Here is a 20,585-nt window from a genome sequence, read left to right as displayed (position 1 = left end):
CGGTCTCCAAAGGGCTCGTAAAATTCAGCTTAGAGTGTGAGAGAGAGATAGCTACATATGGAAACAGTTCTTTAAAGAGCAACACTAGTCTAGATCATCAAAACTTAGTGTTTGAATTCAACTGAACCATTTTCACCTTGGTCACAGCCAAACAAGATTTTACAGCTTTGTTCCTTTAAACTTTACCACTGTTCATTTTTATTGCAGAATTTGTGCAGTCACCAAATAACTTAAATAGTTGAACTCAAAAGAAATCTGCACTGGGTATTTCCTCGGCTGGAGCTGGTGGCCTGCAATCTGTCACCATAAGTTCAGTGGAGGATTGGCATAAACCCTGTTGTGTCCAGAGCTTCCACTTGAGTACAGTGCCAATCAGGAGAAACCACAAGATAATTCCCAGTAACAGTATCAACCCATATGCAACAGAAAGTTCCACATAAATACATAGAGTATAAATTAAATCGTCCATTATTTAATGTTTCAAATTTCTGCTGCATTTCTGTGTTCTCAACACAAGGGATCAGTACTGGGAGGTGAAACGTTTACTCAATTATCAGCATCAAGCATTCCCTTGGTCAGGTGTAGCAACATCCAGATGCAGAATAAAGTGTGTTGTACCTTAATGCCAATCTCAGAAGACATACTGCTTAAAAGTACCCAATATAGTAGTCCCATCTTCTCTCCTGCCCCTGCCTCCCCTAACCCCTCCATTCTTACAATATATCTGAATGCATTCACCAAACTGTGGGCAGATTTGTGCCCTCACCCTACAACATCTAGATGCGTAGGTTTCCTGACAAGAATGGTTTGAGGGACAGGTTAAATCATCTTACCCTCAAGGACACTCCAGATAAAACAAACAAAAACTGACATTCAATACAAAAAAGGTTATAGAAATAAAATCAGAAAAAGTCTCAAGAGGGGCCTTAGAAATACTTACGAGGATAAAGAAATTAACCCAAAAACAATGGATGCAGGAACACCAAAGTCACAGAACACAAGTTCAGAGCTGCAGAGGACAGATCACAGAATAGTGACAGCACAGGGGGCCATTTGGCCCATCAAGTACGTGCTGGTTCTCTGAAGAAGCAATTCAACTAGTGCCGCTCCTCCACCGTCTCCCCATAGCCCTGCACGTTCTTCCTTTTCCAGATCCTAACCACTCACTGCATGAAAAAGATTTTCCTCATGTCGCCATTGCTTCTTTTGCCAGTCACCTGAAATCTATGCCCTCTTGTTTGTGATCCTTCCACCAGTGGGAACAGTTTTTCCACTATCTTCTCTGACCAGACCCCTCTATCAAATCTCCTCTCAACCTTCTCTTCTCCAAGGAAAATAGTCCCAACTTCTCCAATCTATCCACATAACTAAAGTTCCTCACCCCTGGAACCATTCTTGTGAATCTTTTCTACACTCTCTCTAATGCCTTCACATCTTTCCTAAAGTGTGGTGCCCGGAACTAGACACAATACACCAAAAATTCAAAAAAAATTCAAGACAGGTGTCAAGAAGTATTTCTTTATATACAGACGATCACCAGGCAAGTGGTCAAACCTTGGCGAGAACTTAGTGAAAACATGATGCTACAGTGGTAAGATTCTGAAAGAGATAATCTGGAAGGTTGAACTTGAGTTAAGGGGGCAATCTCATCCAAGCCTAACTTGTAAAGATTTGGTTTATGACTAGCAAATAGACTTCAAATACTGTTCTCACAGGCCACTGAGACAGGACAATTTCATCCCATCAGTTTGGAGTTGGAATTAGACCTAGATCTTAAGAGCTGACAATGTGCTAACAAATCCTTCTCTGGCTAATTTTAATGAAATTCTTCAATAGCCAGTGAAATGGAATCATATCCAATTCTTAGACTGTAATAGTTAAAAAAAACTATAATCCTGTTATAGAGAAGTGTCAGAAGCACATTCTTGCACTACATTATGATTCCTAATCAACTCAGTTCGCAACTGCTGATTCTATATTATCAAAGTTGTAAAAAGAAATCTGAGAATAGATTGGGGCAGGAGGAAGAGAAATTCAGTTGTTACTTAGGTTCATACAAATCAATGAAGTTTGAAGACAATTACAAAATACAGCCCAAAGGAGAGTAGAGTAATCAGAAAAAAGTAATGTTTATTACTTATAATACATATTTCACAAATTCCTAAAAAGTAACCCAGAGGGTGGGGTGGGGGGGGGGGGGAAGATTCACTCAATTATCTCAGCCTTTTCAGAAAATTTCTCTAGTGCATTTCCATGTCAATCACCTCAGAGAATCCCATCAAAATAGACCACTACTCAATGGGATTGATGTTGTGGTTTCAGGGATAACCAACTGCCTTATAAACAATGACCAATAGAGAGAGAGCAAACTAAACAAAAAGAAACACAAATTTAATGGATATATTAAGTTTAACAAGAACGATCTCACCCTAAACAAAAATCGCATCAAGATACAGCACATTGTGCTTACTTATAGATTCTGAAAAATTGGGAGCCTTTCAGAGCAACTTGGTGCTGAAGACTGAATACTTTCCTTCCCCACCCCACCCTCTCATCTTACAAATTTTCCATTCCATTTAGAGTTAAAAACAAAATACAGATAAGTTCTTTACACTGGCCTTTCACCTCTGGGCCTTAGTGAAAATCCAAACTCGAATATTTGGATGAAAATCTCTTTGCCAACTCCATGTTTCCTTATGAAATGAGCTGATCTTAGCACCACTTTTAATAAAAACCACCTGGGCATAACAGAGTCAACATTGTGCAGACTGCTGGAAGAACTGGGCGAGGATTAGGGTTAGGGTCCATGCCTGATATTACTGAAATACTGAGTGGCAATGGATGCAGAAGTAAACAGATTATTTGAATATTTATTAAAAAGTAGAAAACATAAGGTTTAAAATCAATTTTAGAATGAAACAAGGTTAGATTTTTAGCAACTACCCCCCCCCCCACCCCCCGACCTCCAGTAGTATACACATTCCTAGCATTATTACAAAGCACAAAAAAAATGATCAGAAAGGATAATATCCCAGACCTCAGACTCAAATCTTTGTCAAAAAAGACTTAAGACAAAGGGTTCACCGCGTTTTAGGTTTCTTTCTAAATTTGTAAAACAAGTATCCGTTAGATGACCGCAGATAGATTAGAGCTGGTTTTTGGTGACATTGTTAATAATACAATGGAATGTTACACAATCCAGTTCTGATCACCACAACACACTTTATCTGATCTGAAATCAGAGACACCCTATTCAGTTTTTCAAACTCTGCAGCTTCAACTCTTGCTCTTTACTTTCATTTAAATTTTGTTTCTCTTTGATCTTCATTTGAAAATTGACTCCCCGAGGGGGAAAAAAAAGAACACACAGCGAGAGCAGAAAAACTTTCCTTCAACCATTATCAATATTTCCTGATTACACACAATGGCAAAATAAGCAGCGAATCTACAATGGCATGGTCTGGCTAGCATCAGGTCATACATTCTTCTTTACAGATAGTGGAAACATGGTACTCCTTACTCTGATAAAACAGCTGATTGACATGGTAGCCCTTTTTCTGTTGTCACATACATAAATGGATTCTGCACATATCATCTCCAGGAACTAGTTTTCAAAGCCATGTTGTACTTTGTTACAGAAACATGTTTTTTGCAGTTCTGATAGTTGATAATATTTAGTCATGCTGCACACGTGGCCTCTTCGTTCCTTGGTTCATGTTCAACAAACTGAAAAATTCTACAACACAGCGATCGTACTCCATTTTCCTGAAGGGGGTTAAAAAAAAATCAAGTTAGCGAGTTCTGGTACAACACCAACTCACCAAGTTGAACAGCAATACTCACCTACAATGGTCACTGACATTATATAAATTATAATGATCTACATTCTAATCAATAATGCTCATTATTCCCTTATCCTTTCATAATGGCACCCATTCCTTAAATGGGCCTAGACCTTTCAGAAGTAAATTGAGCATCTAAGACCTAGGACACGCTAGAAGCTTCATCCTAGAAACTGTGCAAAGCACTATAGGAGTTAGTGACTGACTGGAGCAGAGGCCATTACAAACTTTAATTCTTTAGATGGGTAGCCGAAGGGACAGAGGATAATGCGTATTGGAAGAAGCCAAGCACATAGGATTAGGATACAGCTCTTGTTAAGGATAAACACCAGCAAGGGGCAATTAAGCCGAAAGGTCTGTTTCTATTTTGTAATTTCTACGTAATATCTACCTCTAATTGGCAACACACCCTGTAGTCACATGCTACACCCACATCCATAATGAGATCATAAACTAAAACAGAAGCATTAAGATGTTGATGCGCTGTATGATGCACAATAGTTTCAGAAGCATTCTGTCAGTTGCTTACGTTATGGAGCAGAAAACCCACTGCATTGACTTGCAGAGGTCCTGCTCCTACTAACACATTGAAATAGAGAAGACTACAACAGTAGGTCTTGGCTCAAATTTTAATGCAGTCAGACCTATGTGACTGTGATGCTAAATCTGGAGTTAAGAGGCAAATCATATAGACAAAAAAATACCAGCAAGAGACACCAAAAGAACAAACCAAAATGGCATCTGCCTATACCATTCACTGGGTTGAACTTAGCGAGTCCGCCATAGGTCCCAGTGGCGGACTCAGAAATGGGCACCGTTCCCTCCAGTCATATGGGCAGCCGCATCACCATGATCGCATGGCTGGCGGCTCTGATAGTTGATAACATCTGGTCATGCTACATGCATGGCCTGTTCTTTGCTTGGTTCATGTTCCACAAATTGAAAAACTCTACAACACTGCAATTGTACTCCATTTTCCTGAAGGGAAAAATATTCAAGTCGAGATTTTCCTCCAGGCTGCAAGGGTAAAGCAGGAGGCCCTTTCACCTGACTAAGCCTGGATGGAGATCACTGAGGAGGTCAGCAGCCATGAGGCCACCCCTCCCCCCCTCCACCGAACTGGGTACAGTGCTGCAACTGAGGGTCAATGACCTCCTTCATTCTGCCAAGGCAAGTGCTCCAAACCTCTTTCCTTTTTAGTGATTGCAAGTGGAACATGGGGAGGGAGGCACTACAACAGCACTGGCAAAACAGGTCAAACATTACCACATCTTCACAGATGCAGGGTTGCATCTCAGCCACAGGCCACCTTCTTTCAAAGAACACCCCCATTATATCCCCTGAAGGTGGACGGGAGCATGAGCTGTATGTGATACTCCAGTAGGAAATGAGGGGCTGACACTAGAAATGTCATGTTGTTCTCTCTGCAAAGTATGACTATGTCCCTTTTTCCACTTGCAGGACAAGAGGGCCCATAACAGGAGGCAGACAGCCCGGATTGGCTGAGGCGTCCCAGATCTTCTCTGCTGTGGAGAGGGGCTGGAGGCACTAGAATCAGCAGGGACACATGTTGACTGCTCCATATCAGATGGAGAGACTGGGGTCTCCAGGCAAGAGAGTGAGGATTGGCTTCCATTGACATACAGCTCACTTCTGGAGATCGAGATCATGTATGGCTGGCATGACGATATTTGTACAGCCTAACCCACATGTTTGTGTTTTCTCATGCAGGTTGGCGCCCACAGGAGACTGAACCAGACGTGGGACAGAAGGAGGACTCAGAGGATGCACCAACCCATGACTCTCCTGCACCTTCCACCAGCACAAATACTTTCATGTCAGTGGATTTCTGCTCGGCTGTAGAATCAGGGTCACAAGCTGGCGAGAGCACTGCACACATGCCCGAGCAGCTGGCTGAGGCGGAGACAGCCGAGGCCTGTGGGCGGCCAGACCCATGCTTGGCATGCTGGAGTTGCAGAGACACGTAAGGCAACTTCTGGTGGAGATGTCAGAGGCAATGCACAGCCATGAGCAGACAATGGAGGAGTCCATCCATGCCATGAGTGCTGTCATATCTCAGGCATGTGAGCACATGGCTTCCTCCATCAAGAGGTTGGCGACCCTCATGGAAAGCCAGATCCCACAAATGCACAGAATTGCACACCATTGCCTTGGCCATGAGCTCTACGCAGCAGTGGCAAGGCGAGAGAAGGACAAGGCGCCTGGAATCTTTTCCAGCTCCAGGTCATTCTCTGGTGAGCAGGGAGGTTCAACTGAGCTTTGAAAGGGAGAAGGAGAGGCTGACCTCCATGGCTGGGGGCTCCCCTCAGGGCACTCAAGAGTGTGGACATTGGCTCCCCAGCCCTTCTTGACATGGCTGACTGCTGCTGCTCTCAGCGTGGAGCTTCATGGGCAAGCACAGCTGCCTCTTGGGCCCTCTCTCCATTAGAGGAGCCACATCATGTCAAGGGGTCCAAACAGATGGGGTGTATGAAACCCATTCCAGGTGACCAGTGGGACTACAGAACGCTAGCGATGCAGAGATAGCCCTGCCTTGGCAAATGAGCTTTTGCTACCTCTCCAGGAAGACTCCCTGATGGCTCTCAGTGCCCATCCTCACTGATCGCTGACCCTCTCAACCAGCACCTTTAAAGTAGAAAAATGGCCCATAGAAACTTCACAAGATGCATAATCAGACAAAAATCTGGCATGAGCCAAAGGATATATTGGGGGGTAAAGGCTTAGTCAAAGAGTTGGGTTTTAAGGAGATGGAGGTAAACAGGCAGAGAGGTTCGCGGAAGGAATTCCAAAGTGTGGGGCCTTGACAGCTAAAGACATGGCTGCCAAATATGAGTCAAAGGGAGCAGAGGGTGAAATACAGGCTAGAGTAGGAGGAACGTAGAGTTCTCAGAGGATCATAGGGCTGGACAAGATTACAGATATAGGGCAAGGTCAAGCCATGAAGGGATTAAAACACAAGGATGAGAATTTTAAATTTGAGGCATTGGGGGACAGGAGCAAATGAAGGTTAATGAGGACATGAAATGATAGTTAAACAGGACATGATGTGGGTTAGGATGTGGGCAGGAGTGCTTGGAAGGAGCTAAATTTAGATCTTATAATAAAGTTTGCCAGACTGTTACAACCAGGTAAGAAAGGTGTCTAGGGGTCCCTCTGAACTTTCACCTGCTCTTACCATAACAGGGTTTCATTTTAAACACGCCGTGTTTTAGCTCCCCCTTGGGTGAATCCTTGCTCACCACTTTTCAATTATAAGGCAAAGAAACCAGCAGAAACAGGTTTTCTTAGGTTTAAAGAAAAGCAGAAATTTATTAAACTTGAATTCTAATTCAGCTGACGCCTATGGAAACACAACGTGCCCACGCTAGCATGCATATGCGATACACACATGCAAATAGAGAAAGAGAGCAGAAGAAAAATAAAGTGGAAAAGTTTTTGTTACTGTTCTTTGAGCTCACTGTAGAGTCCTTGATTGCAGGTAGATCTTGCTTTTCGTTGGGGCCCCAGTATTCTTCTTAAACCTTCTTTGCTGTAGGAGATTTTTCTCACTTGGGGTTCATTTGTCTTCAGTGGATTCAAAGGCTTGTGACAAAGAGATAGGAGCAGACAGGAGAGATCTTCAGTCCAGGATCAAACAGTCTTCGAGTTCAAACTCTGTGGCAAGTTCAAAAAACCCTGGAACAGCCAGTTAGTCATGTGACCTGCTGGTCTAACCAATCCTGGATTGCATCACCTTAGCAGTCTCTGGAGTGCTCCTCTCAATACCTGGTTATCAAGGTCCATTGTGGGTTGAATGTGTCAGGGAATGGTCCTTTGTCCTTCCAATCACCGTCTGTTAATATGCAAATATCTTTTCCAGACACGGCTGATTGGTTTCACAAGTCATTTCCTCGCTCCAGCAAGAGTTTAAAAATCAATGTTCGTGACAAAATTAATGTGCCTCATTCTTGGCAGGTGGGGGCCTAGCATGACAAATAAATTGCATTTACTTGGATTCCAAATTAAGGATATTTTTACACAATTAACCCAAGTAAAACAAGACCACATGTGTTGATGGTGTATTTTGTCTGTTCAGGTTACATAAAGTCCAAAATACACAATCTCCCTATTTAACTACATAATTTGTTGCTTTTGGGCAAAGTTACTTCTGCAAGGTGATATAACAAGAAAAAAATCCAGTTATTATGAATCATAGAATGGTTACAACAAAGAAGGAAGCTATTCAGCCCTTCTCGGCTCTGCTGGCTCTCTGCAAAGCAATTGGTCCCACTCCCCAGCCCTTTCCCTGTAGCCCGACAATTTTTTTTCTCTTTAAATGCTTATCCAACTCCCTTTTTAAAGCCACAATTGAACCTGCCTCCATCACACTCCCAGGCAAGGCATTTCAGATCCTAACCACTTGCCACCCCAAAATGATTTTCCTCATGTCCCTGTCGGTTCTTTTGCCATTCACCTTAAATCCGTGAACTCTAGTTCTTGACACTTACGCCAATGGGAATAGTTTCTCTATCTATTCTATCTAGATTCCTCATGATTTTGAACACTTCTATCAAATTTCCTCTAATCCTTCTCTTCTCTAGGGAGAAGAGCCCCAGCTTCTGCAATCTATCCATATAAGTGAAGTCCCTCATTCCTAGAAACATTCTTATAAATCTTTTTTGCATCCTCTGTAAACCCTTCACATCCTTCCTAAAATGTAATGCCCAGAATTGGACACAATACTTCATTTGAGCCCAGTGTTTCATAAAGGTTCATCATAGCTTCCTTGCTTTTCACTCTATACCTCTATTTATAAAACTCAATCTTTTATGTCTTTTTAACTGCTTGCTCAACCTGCCCTGCCACCTTCAACGATTTGTGCACATATACCCCCAGGTCCCTCTGTTCCTGCGCTTCCTTTAGAATTGTACCTTTTAGTTTATATTGCCTCGTTGTTCTCCCTACCAAGATGTTTCACTTCATAGTTCTCTGCATTAAATTCCATCTGCCACATGTCCGCACATTCCACCAGCCTACATTCTCTTGAAGTCCATCGCTATCCTCACAGTTCACAATACTTTCAAGTTTTGTATCATCAGCAAATAGTGTAATTGTGCCTTGCACACCCAATTCATTCATATCAAGAAAAGCAATGGTCCTAGTACTGACCCGTATGGAACCCCATTGTACAATCTTCCTCCTGTCTGAAGACAATTATTCACCACAACTCTATTCTCTGTCACTCAGCCAACTTCATATCCATGCTGCCACTGTCCCTTTTATTCCATGAGCTTCAACATTGCTGGCAAGCCAATTTTGTAGCACTTTATGGATTTTGGAAGTCCATGTATACCACATCGCCCTCATCAATCCTGTCTGTTACCTCCTCAAAAAACTCACGTTAGTTAAATATGATTTGCCTTTAACAAATCCATGTTGGCTTTCCTTAATTAATCCGCATTTGTCCAAGTGACTGTTATTTTTGGCCCGGATTATTGTTTCTAAACATTTTCCCCACCACCGAGATTACACTGACTGGCCTGTAGTTTCTGGGTTTATCCTCACACCCTTTTTTGAACAAGGGTGTAGCATTTGCAGTTCTCCAGTCCTCTGGCAGCACCCCTGTATCAAAGGAAGATTGGAAGATTATGGTCAATGCCGCTGCAATTTCCTCTCTCACTTTTCTCACTATCTTCAGATGCATCCCATCCAGTCCTGGTGACTTATCAACTTTAAATACAGCCAGCTTTGCTAATACTTCCTCTTTCTCAATTTCTAGCCCATCCAGTATCTCAATGACCTAGATTTTCACAATGACTTCAGCATCTTCTTCTTCAGTAAAGACAGATGTAAAGTACTCATTTAGTACCTCACGCATGCCTTCTGCCTCTATGCATGGATCCCCTGTTTGATCTCTAATCGACCCCACCATTATATCATCTTACTACCCTTTTACCACCTTATTCTTTTTATGTTGATAAAAGGGAATCCAAAAATCTTCTATGTTAGCTGCCAGCCTATTCTCATACTCTCTCTTAGCCTCTCATTTACTTTTTCATTTCCTCCCTTATCTGTCTGTATGTTCGGCCTGGTTCTCACTTCTATTAATAACCTGACCTCTGTCTTCCCCTTTTTCTGCTTCATCTTACTCTATACCTCTTTTGTCATCCAGGGACCTCTGGCTTTGCTTGCACCCTCGTGGGAATGTACCTTGACTATACCCGAACCATCTCCTCTTTAAAGGCAGCCCATCGTTCCGTTAGTTTTGCCTGCCAATTTGATTCCAATTTACCAGGGCCAGATTTGTCCTCACCCCACTGAAATTGGCGCTCTTCCAATTAAGTATTTTTACTCTAGATTGCTTCTTGTTCTTTTCCATAGCTAACCTAAACTTTATGATACCATGAATACTGTTCCCTAAATGTTCACCAACTGACACTTGACCCACCTCATTCAGATCCAAAAATGCCTCCTTCCTCATTGGGCCAGAAACCTACTGATCAAGAAAAATTCTCCTGAACACACCTAAAGATTAAGATTGAACATTTAAAGAGTTCAATGTTTGAGAATTTTTTTGTTTTACATTAATGCTTATTCGCTTTTGTGGAAAGCACAGGAGAGAAAGAAAGAGGATGCCTGATTCTAACCAATTCTGCCAGACCTGCTGACTATTTCCAGCACTTTTGGTTTTATTTCAGATTTCCAGCATCTGCAGTATTTTGCTTTTATTTTAGTGTTTAATTCACTGCCACTTCTCTTCCAGAAATGCTTACCTTGAAGAAGTTCTGCTCTTTTCTCTGATGGGATTTTAATTTGTCTCTTTTACCTGGTTCACCTTCATTGCTTTCTATTTCCCTCCTGGTGTTTGATAAAAAGTGTCTGCCAAAATCCTTTTTGATAGCCAAATCTCCTTCCTCAGTGACTGTCTCCGGCTCTGAATTATTCCACATGGATTCCAACTGAACTTTCATCCTTCATGTTTTGAATCCACCCAGGATTACAGGCATCTCGTGAAATACAACGTTCCTCGGACTACTGTTCTTGCTGCATCCTGAGATCCACACTCAGTGCCATGCGCCACTACATGTACACACTGGACCTCTCTCTCCAGAAGCATCACCTCACTTTATCTCAAATCTGTTCTGCTCTACAGTTTCATTTCATCCTTCGTCTTATCTGACGCATTAACAAAAAACTTTTTTGTCTTCCTTTCAGGTGTTAAGGACGCAAGCTCCAGCAGTTGATGGGGACTAATGCCCCTCCAGATCCTTCTTCCCCTTCACTTCCCTCTGACCCCATCCCTTCTGATCTGACCCCTTGCCGTGTATTCACTATACCCTCTGACCTTCCCCTCTCTGATGCTGAACGATCGGTACTCAAAGGACTCAGTTTGATCCCCTTACACCCCTACCTCAAATGAATTTCACGCTCGGCATGAAGTTGAGCTCTTCTTCAGTCACCTTCACCTCTGTGCTCACTTCTTTGACCAGCAGTCCTCCCCCCAACCAGTAGACTCATTCACCCACCTCCACCAGCATTCTCCATCCACCTGGACCCCTCTATCTGGCCTGTTACCGACTCTTGATCTGTTCATTGATAAGGGTCAGTGTGACATCAGCTGTCTTAATTTCTCCGCTCCCCTCACTCACTCTCGCCTGTCTCCTTCTGAACTTGCTGCACTCCATTCTCTCAAGTCTAACCCTGACATTGTGATCAAACCTGCTGATAAGGGTGATGCTGTTGTTGTTTGGCGTACCAACCTCTACCTTACAGAGGCTGAGCGCCAACTCTCAGATACTTCTTCCTACCTCTCCCTGGACCATGACCCCATCAATGAACATCAAGCTGCTGTCCACAGGACTGTCACTGACCTCATCTCCTCCGGAGATCTTTCCTCTACAGCTTCTAACCTCAGTCCCGCAACCCTGGACAGCCCGCTTCTACCTCCTTCCTAAAATCCAGAAATAGGGTTGTCCTGGCAGACCCATCGTTTCAGCCTGTTCCTGCCCCACTGAACTTATTTCTTCCTATCTTGACTATCTTTTCTCCCCTGGTCCAGTGTCTTCCCACCTACATCCGTGACTCTTCGGACGCCCTACGTCATTTTGACAATTTCAAGTTTCCTGGCCCTAACCGCCTCCTCTTCACTATGGACGTCCAATCTCTCTACACCTCCATCTCCCACCAGGACAGTTTGAGGCTCTCCGCTTCTTCCGTGAACAGAAGTCCAACAGGCCCCATCCACCACCACCTTCCTTCGTCTGGCTGAACTTGTTCTCACATTGAACAACTTCTCCTTCAACTCCACTCACTTCCTTCAAGTAAAAGGTGTTGCTATGGGTGCCCGCATGGGTCCTAGTTATGCCTGTCTTTTTGTGGGTTATGTCAAGTATTCCTTGTTCCAGTCCTACCCAGGCCCCCTCCCCCAACTCTTTTTCTGGTACATTGATGACTATCGGTGCCGTTTCCTGCTCCCGCCCCAAACTGGAAAACTTTATCAAACTTGCTTCCAATTTCCACCCTTCTCTCACCTTTACTTGGACCATCTCCGACACTTCCTTTCCTTGACTTCTCTGTCTCCATCTCTGCCTCCTGTAAGGACTCCATTCCATTCTCCCAGTTTCTCCATCTCCGACGCATTTGCTCCAATGATGCAACCTTCCATAACAGCGCTTATGATATGTCTTCCTTTTTCCTTAACCGAGGATTCCCCCCCACAGTGGTTGACAGGTCCCTCTACCGTGTCCGGCCCATTTCCCACACATCTGCTCCCACCCCTTCCCCTCCCTCCCAGAACTATGACAAGGTTCCCCTTGTCTTCACTTTCCACCCCACCAGCCTCCACATCTAAAGGATCATCCTCCGCCATACCCAGCGTGATGCCACCACCAAACGCATCTTCCCCTCCCGTCAGCATTCTGAAGGGATCGTTCCCTCCGCGACACCCTGGTCCACTCCTCCATTACCCCAGACACCTGATCCCCTTCCCATGGCACCTTCCCATGCAATCGCAAGAGATGTAATACCTGCATCTTTACCTCCTCTCTCCTCACTTTCCAAGGCCCCTAACATTCTTCTCAGGCGAAGCAACAATTTACTTGTACTTCTCTCAATTTAGCATACTCTATTCGCTGCTCACAATGCAGTCTCCTCTACATTGAGGAGATCAAACGCAGAATGGGTGACCACTTTGCGGAACACCTCCGCTCAGTCCGAAAACATGACCCCGAGCTTCCTGTCGCTTGCCATTTCAACACACACCCCTGCTCTCATATCCACATCTCTGTCCTCGGATTGCTGCAGTGTTCCAGTGAACATCAACACAAGGTCGAGGAACAGCACCTCGTTCACCAATTAGGTGCCAATTGAACACGGAGTTCAATCATTTCAGAGAATGACTGCCACCCCCCTCCCTCTCCCTTTTTAAGTTTTACTTTGTATTTTTTATTTTTTATTGCATTTTATTTTAGTTTGTTTCATCATTACGCTTTATTTTAAACCATGTGCCTGCCCACTTTTTTTCATGTTTTTGCTTTTGGCTAGGGCTTTCATTATTCTGTCATTTAACAGCCTCACTGCACTAACACTTTGTCTTTCAGCACACCATTTGTCTTTGCTCCATGACCTCCTTATCAGTTCTTCTCTGTGACCCTGTCCTATCAACACCTTTCCATGTGTTCTCTTTTGCCCCAACCCCACTCTATTTGCTTAAAACCTATTACATTTCTAACCTTTGCCAGTTCTGATGAAAGGTCACTGACCTGAAACGTTAACTTCTCTCTCCACAGATGCTGCCAGACCTGCTGAGTACTTCCAGCACTTTTTGGTTTTGTCTGGTTCGAATACTACAGCGGATGAAGTGGACTGTTTTACATAGTGCTATCACTTGCAGGAAACAAGAATGTACACAGGCACGTGGAGCAAGTTATATCAAGAAATAGAAATAAATCATGTTACACGGAGATGCACTTAGCAAATAAACGTCGATTAATCAGATCCCAGCCTGAAACTAAATTATTTGAAAACTACTTTATTGAAGACGTGTAAAATTATCCCGTTTTACAATAAATCCGTAAGTCTCTAGGACCTCCTGGGAACACGGTAAGGAGGTACTAAATAAATGGAAGTTCTTACTTTCTGCACCCATGTTTCATTTATGACTATATGCGAGTTGGAGGTCCAACTGTTTCTAGATTTTACACATGGATACAACAAACTAATGTAGAGTATAAATGGGGGACTGAACCCACACGTTTGGTGGAATGTACAGTGTGGCTATGAGGTAAAGGTGCAGTAAAGTTAGTTGTTATGCTGGTCTTTAGCGAAGTTACTGCCAAACAAGTGACCGACTCTCGGCTGCGAGCACTGCCCGACTAAAACCTCGCTTCACATATGCAACTGAAAGTAGAAGTGATCGCGCTAAGAGTTAAATGCTGCCGCCACACGTAAAGCGAAAGTTATATTAAAGTGTACACATTTTTTTTTTAAATAGCACATACTTACCGCCTTCCCCGTTCAACGGGCCTCCGCGCTCCAATGATCCAGCAGCGCTTCCCCACCTGGGAAACAACAACGTGGTGACAGGTCAGGGCCTGACCAACATTCTACAACCGAGCGCCGTTTTAAAAAAAAACCCGCGGAGTGCTGAAGTCAATTCAATCTCCGGAACGGGGCAAAAATAAGAATTTGTCTCTTATTAAAAAGATTACCACAAGACACAAAGGGCGCGTTTATAAGTAATTAGGTTGCATTAAGCGACTTTGGAGCATTAGTTAAAACTTGAGCGAAATGAGCGTGCAGCTGCAACAGCTTTGGATTTTTAAAAAAAAACATATATTAGAAAATAATGTTGGCAGCAATGAGAAAATGCAAATGTGCAGGTGTACATTCCCTTCCCTCCTTCCCCTCTCTGCTTAGGGTAAAGGTGCTAGAATTAAATGGCAATTCATCAGCGCGCGCGGGGCTCCCGGCTCGAGCAGCTGGATTGGATTGTGCCCGGGCTGTGATTGGCGTGCCTGTTGTCATAGCAGCCGCCGGGCCGGCGCCAGCTGGAGCGCTGTGTGAATGGGTGACGTCACGGGGCTGGCGCCGGCCAGTCTGAGCGCGCGCGATCCCGCTGCCAATGAATCAGTTGTCAGTGAGCAAGGCAGCGCTGACCTCAGGAATGTACACAGAAACTCACTGCAAAGACAACACAGCTGGGCAGCCAGGAGGCAAGTCGGGGGGGGTCGGGCGGGGGGGAAGGTGCGCTCCCCGGAACACCCCACACGCACAAAGAGGGCCCATTTCCACTTTCGCATTTATTGAAAGTTGCAACAGTGATGGGACTAGCCTGACTTCCAAAACAAAGCAGGACCGTTTGTTCTCATTGTTCTGCACATCACCTGTACATGTCCTATCACTTTCGGGTAATACCTTTACCAGAGAAAAGAGATACTATTTATAGAGGGTTACTGACAAAAAGCATCGACGTTTTCCTTTTATAAACAACTAGCTCTTGAAACAGCAACGATATTCCAACAGCATGATGCATTTGATACATCCTTTTCAGAATGAACAGTAAATGTCATTGCTCCCGTTTCATGTAGATTTCATGTAAGGTGGATTACTAACCTTCCCTCCGCAGTTATGCATTTTTTTTGTCGCGCGATGCCTCTGTGGCTTCCAATAAAAGTAATCCTACCGATTATCCAGTAGGCATTTTGTGCTTAATTGTTCACAGTTACTGTCAAACTCATTTTACATCTATTACTGTCGGTCATTCGAATAGACAGGAGCCTGGGTGCTTAGACTGAGCTAAAGGTTTTAGAATTATTCGGGGGGAGAGAGGAATTGCCTTTAAAGGAAAAAATAACAGGACTGAATATTTACAGAAAATATCCGCGGGAATCAACAACCTTTTACTTTTCTCGGATGCCATCCAGCATATTTTAACTAAATTCTTATGTTGTTGCGAATTTCAGTATAGGCCTAAGAGCCACACTGCCAGCGCAATGTTAAGTGAGCGATAATGTCATAAAATCTAGTTTACTTGAAGCAATATTTCCACGGCACTTATCAACTGTTTTCATCTCTCGATTGAGTTACTTGTCAGTGCCGATTTAAATTGTCCACCCGAATTCACATGCAATATTGGGGAGTGTGTATGGCAGAGACTAGGGCTGTCCAAAGCAGGAATAGTAATTGGAAAGTACAAGGAGCACAGTCTAAGTTGTTAAATAATGAATCCCAAATCTATCTCTGTGGATATGTGTATGGCACACGTATCTTAATATACACTCGGACTGAATCGTAACTGGATATATAGTGGTACCTGTCGGAAACTGTAGCTGTATTTCATTAATGAACAACGAATACACCCTGTCTCAACAAAGGAAAGCGCAGCATCTGCTAAAACTTCGTAAATATATTTCCACGGGATTTTTTTTTTTGCTGTTGACAGCTGTGTCACAATGGATTGTAAAATATAGCAGTTTTAATTTCAGATTTTGTCGAGAATTGCTTCTGAGAACTCTCCATCTCTCACAGGTACGATGCGATATCCTCACATCCTGAAATCTTAAGATAAGGCAAAAGAATTGTGACTATTTTTGAACTGTGAGGTTAAACCATAGACGCTGGTCTTTTAAAGGTGACCAGGAATCTAATAAAGCAGTCCGGGTTTAGCACAGTCGTTCCATCTTCAGCCACTTCCAGCAATTCTAACAAGTGGCAAAGCAACACGCTGCAATCGCATAAAATCAATATGTAGGCTTTTTACATACAATGGTATCATATGAGCCAGACATGAATATTACATAAAGGTCATGAATTGTTAGCCCATTAATTTATTATAGCCCTCAATCACAGAATATATAAATCTATAATGTAAAAACGTTTATGTTTATGGGTACTTCTTGTATGTTGCACTTTAGACATAACATATTGTCTAATGCAAAAAAAGAAAAACTCCACAGGAACAGAATTTACCAGAGCAGTAAACTCCACAGGCTCTTAATTGAACTGACCATAAAGAAAGTCACATCCACAGGTTCAGGTTGTACGTAGCCCATGGGGAAGATCGCACTGGCTGTCTGCCCCAATTCTGCGGCTTTGTCCGTAGCCGAGTGGACCTGGAGAAGGAGCACACCGTGCTTACTTGAAGCTTTCCGTGACCAGAAGGCACTGCCAGTACTGGAATGCGAAGCAGATATGGGAAATAATATTATTTAATGTGTTAGGTTTCTTTTTATGATTTGGGGTTTATTAGTTATGCCCCTTTAAAATGGGGGCACTTTTATAAGTTTTTTTTGAGCTGATGGCTCTAGGGCAACCCACTGTCTCCTGTAGGTTAACCAAAAGAGGCATAAACAAAGTCAGGGCTGTGATCTCCAATCTGAATAGCAACACTTGAATGAATTCCCTCAATTTTTACTTAACATCAAATGAACTTGGTAGGCTTAAAAGGACACACACCTACACTTTGCAGCCCCAGAATAAAGCATTGTGTTTTAAGTGTTCCTGTCCTTATGAAAGACTGTATCCTCTGACTTACCATGAGTAATGCCAAAGTACACTTTCTAGTAGTATCATAAAAATGGTATGTGTACTATGAACTTTATCTCCATCACACTTCTCCAGCATGCTTCAGGTACCACATTTAAATTTTTGTGTCCCACTTCCAAAAAAGTATAAAAAGACAATGTAACTTGAGGACATAAACTAACAGATCAAGAATGTCTACAGTCTCTTAATTGACCTCTGTGTGAACTCACAAACCATTTGTTTAACAACAGTTAGACTTTACAGGAACAGTATGCCTATGTTTTAGCAGAATAGTACGTATGGTGTAATGCTCCAAGTCTTATAAAACTGCATATCCTCTGAGTTATAAGCAGTAGCAAAGATGAATATCTTCTCTTCTTTGGCCTCCTTGTCTCGGGAGACTATGGGTAGGCGCCTGGAGGTGGTCAGTGGTTTGTGGAGCAGCACCTGGAGTGGCGATAAAGACCAATACTAGAGTGACAGACTCTTCCACAGGTGCTGCAGAAAAAATTGGTTGTCGGGGCTGTTACACAGTTGGCTCTCCCCTTGCACTACTGTTTTTTTTCCTGCCAACTGCTAAGTCTCTTCGACTCGCCACACTTTAGCCCCGCCTTTATGGCTGCCCGCCAGCTCTGGCAATCGCTGGCAACTGACTCCCACGACTTGTGATCAATGTCACAGGACTTCATGTCGCGTTTGCAGACGTCTTTAAAGCAGAGACATGGATGGCCAGTGGGTCTGATACCAGTGGCGAGCTCGCTGTACAATGTGTCCTTGGGGATCCTGCCATCTTCCATGTGGCTCACATGGCCAAGCCATCTCAAGCGCCGCTGACTCAGCAGTGTGTATTAGCTGGGGATGTTGGCCGCCTCGAGGACTTCTATGTTGGAGATGCGGTCCTGCCACCTGATGCCAAGGATTCTCCGGAGGAAGTGAAGATGGAATGGATTGAGATGTCGCTCTTGGCTGACATACATTGTCCAGGCCTCACTGCCGTAGAGCAAGGTACTGAGGACACAGTACCATGTCCGTGCCAGTGCGCCATTTTCCCACACTCTCTTGGTCAGTCTGGACATAGCAGTGGAAGCCTTTCCCATGCGCTTGTTGATTTCTGCATTGAGAGACAGGTTACTGGTGATAGTTGAGCCTAGGTAGGTGAAATCTTGAACCACTTCCAGAGCATGGTCGCTGATATTGATGGATGGAGCATTTCTGAGGTCCTGTCCCATGATGTTCATTTTCTTGAGGCTGATGGTTAGGCCAAATTCGTTGCAGGCAGCCGCAATCCTGTCGATGAGACTCTGCAGACACTCTTCAGTGTGAGATGTTAATACAGCATCGTCAACAAAGAGGAGTTCTCTGATGAGGACTTTCCGTACTTTGGTCTTCGCTCTTAGGCGGGCAAGGTTGAACAACCTGCTACCTGATCTTGTGTGGAGGAAAATTCCTTCTTCTGAAGACTTGAATGCATGTGAGAGCAGCAGGGAGAAGAAAATCCCAAACAGTGTGGGAGAGAGAACACAGCCCTGTTTCATGGCACTCAGGATAGGAAAGGGGTCTGATGAGGAACCACCATGTTGAATTGTGCCTTTCATATTGTCATGGAATGAGGTGATGATACTTAGTAGCTTTGGTGGACATCCGATCTTTTCTAGTAGTCTGAAGAGACCACGTCTGCTGACGAGGTCAAAGGCTTTGGTGAGATGAATATAATATATATGAATATGTATAATTATATTTATATGTAAAAATCATTGCCTATATTAAAATGAACAGTTATTTCCTTTTATTTACAAATTCCTGTGTTCACATTTATAATGGAAACTGCCTATATAAACTTGGCACACTGTAATTACACCCTCCCATCAGTGGTGGCACTGCAGCACAACCACTGGCAGGAAGATGTAATTTCAGCATGACAAATTGACATAGGGAGATACTGTTACAAATTTAGATATGGAAATTTATAATGGCAATGTTGACAAGCAGTGCATGTTGATCTCCCATGGTGAACATTCAAGACCAACTGTAATTTTTCAGTGATGTGGGATTAGAGGATGAGGGAAATTTTGGGCAGCACAAATGGATATTGTCAAGAAAACCTGCTATACCAAAGGAGGATTTTTTTAATTCATCGATTGGAAACTTACATTAAACTTAAAATGAAAAAAAAGAGCAGCCAAGATGGCCACCGCAATTTGCATTTGAACACCTTGCACATTCCAAAGCTTCAAAGAGGAGATACATGTCTGATGAGCCTGTACCCAAAACAATGGCTTGCTCTATTGATTGAGCTACCAGAGATTTCTTTCATTAGCAAGACATTCAAAGCCATCCAAGGACATTAACATTGAAAGAGCCAACTCTTCCAGGTGTAAATATTAACATCCTGAGGCCTGAGAGACTGAAATTCTTAAACTTGAATCTCGTTAGAAGGCACCAGAGAATACATTGAAACAGTCATGTGACTATCTCTGTGAAAGCTGGGAGTTTCCCTTGGACAAAGGAGACAAGCCAGTGGCTCAGACTGTGCAGAAGCCAGAAAGGCTGTTTCTCTCTCTGTCTCCAGAAGGCCTGGTGGGGTGTGTGAAGCCTAGCTGCCAGTTGCTAGATCCAAGACAAAGACTCAAAGGGAAGAAAGCCGCCTACAATTCTGCCTCCAAGAAAACCCTGAACCACATGGGCCAGCCATAATGTGCATTTCTACCAGCCAAAGACTTCAAGAACACAACTTTATCTGGAAGACAACAGAATGACCCACCCCCACAGACTGTGTATTAATTTTTATTTGTTCTGGACACTAATCCAACCACAAATCTACTCCTCATCACTCTGTAATCTATTTGCGTGTGTGTGATCCTCATTTTAGTGTACGTGTGAATGTGTCGCATAATTTTATTATTTAATTTCGATCGGGTTTAGATTTTTAAGTATAATAAACTCACCCCTTTCTTGTTTAAATTCATGAAAACCTGTCCAATTGGTTCTTTTACGATCACAACAAAGGTAAACTGAAGTGGTAAGTATATCCATTGTTTAAAAAGGAATATACCCCGTTGTGGTCAAAGAAGAGGCAGGACAAGAGGGTGCCTTGTGACCCCTCCTCACCTGATTGTAACAATATAATTTAGCCCCGATGTTAATGCTGTTATTTTTATAAAATATTTGACTTTGCATTACTATTTATAGAGATAATTCAGTTCCAATTTTAAAGCCATG

General features: G+C 43.2%; 1 long non-coding RNA gene across 1 annotated transcript; it reads right to left on the bottom strand.

The window, feature by feature from the left end:
* Positions 1-1,504: 1,504 nt before the first annotated feature.
* Positions 1,505-14,783, bottom strand: LOC137379409 (uncharacterized). The gene is made up of 2 exons (XR_010976812.1): positions 14,346-14,783; positions 1,505-3,765 (listed from the first exon to the last, which is right to left on the bottom strand). It is a non-coding gene; the product is annotated as an uncharacterized lncRNA (long non-coding RNA).
* Positions 14,784-20,585: the final 5,802 nt, after the last annotated feature.

This window comes from Heterodontus francisci, chromosome 2 (assembly GCF_036365525.1).
Source record: "Heterodontus francisci isolate sHetFra1 chromosome 2, sHetFra1.hap1, whole genome shotgun sequence".
Taxonomy (NCBI): Eukaryota; Metazoa; Chordata; class Chondrichthyes; order Heterodontiformes; family Heterodontidae; genus Heterodontus; species Heterodontus francisci.
Note: the sequence above shows the minus strand (reverse complement) of the source record. Positions and strands in the feature narration are given on the sequence as shown.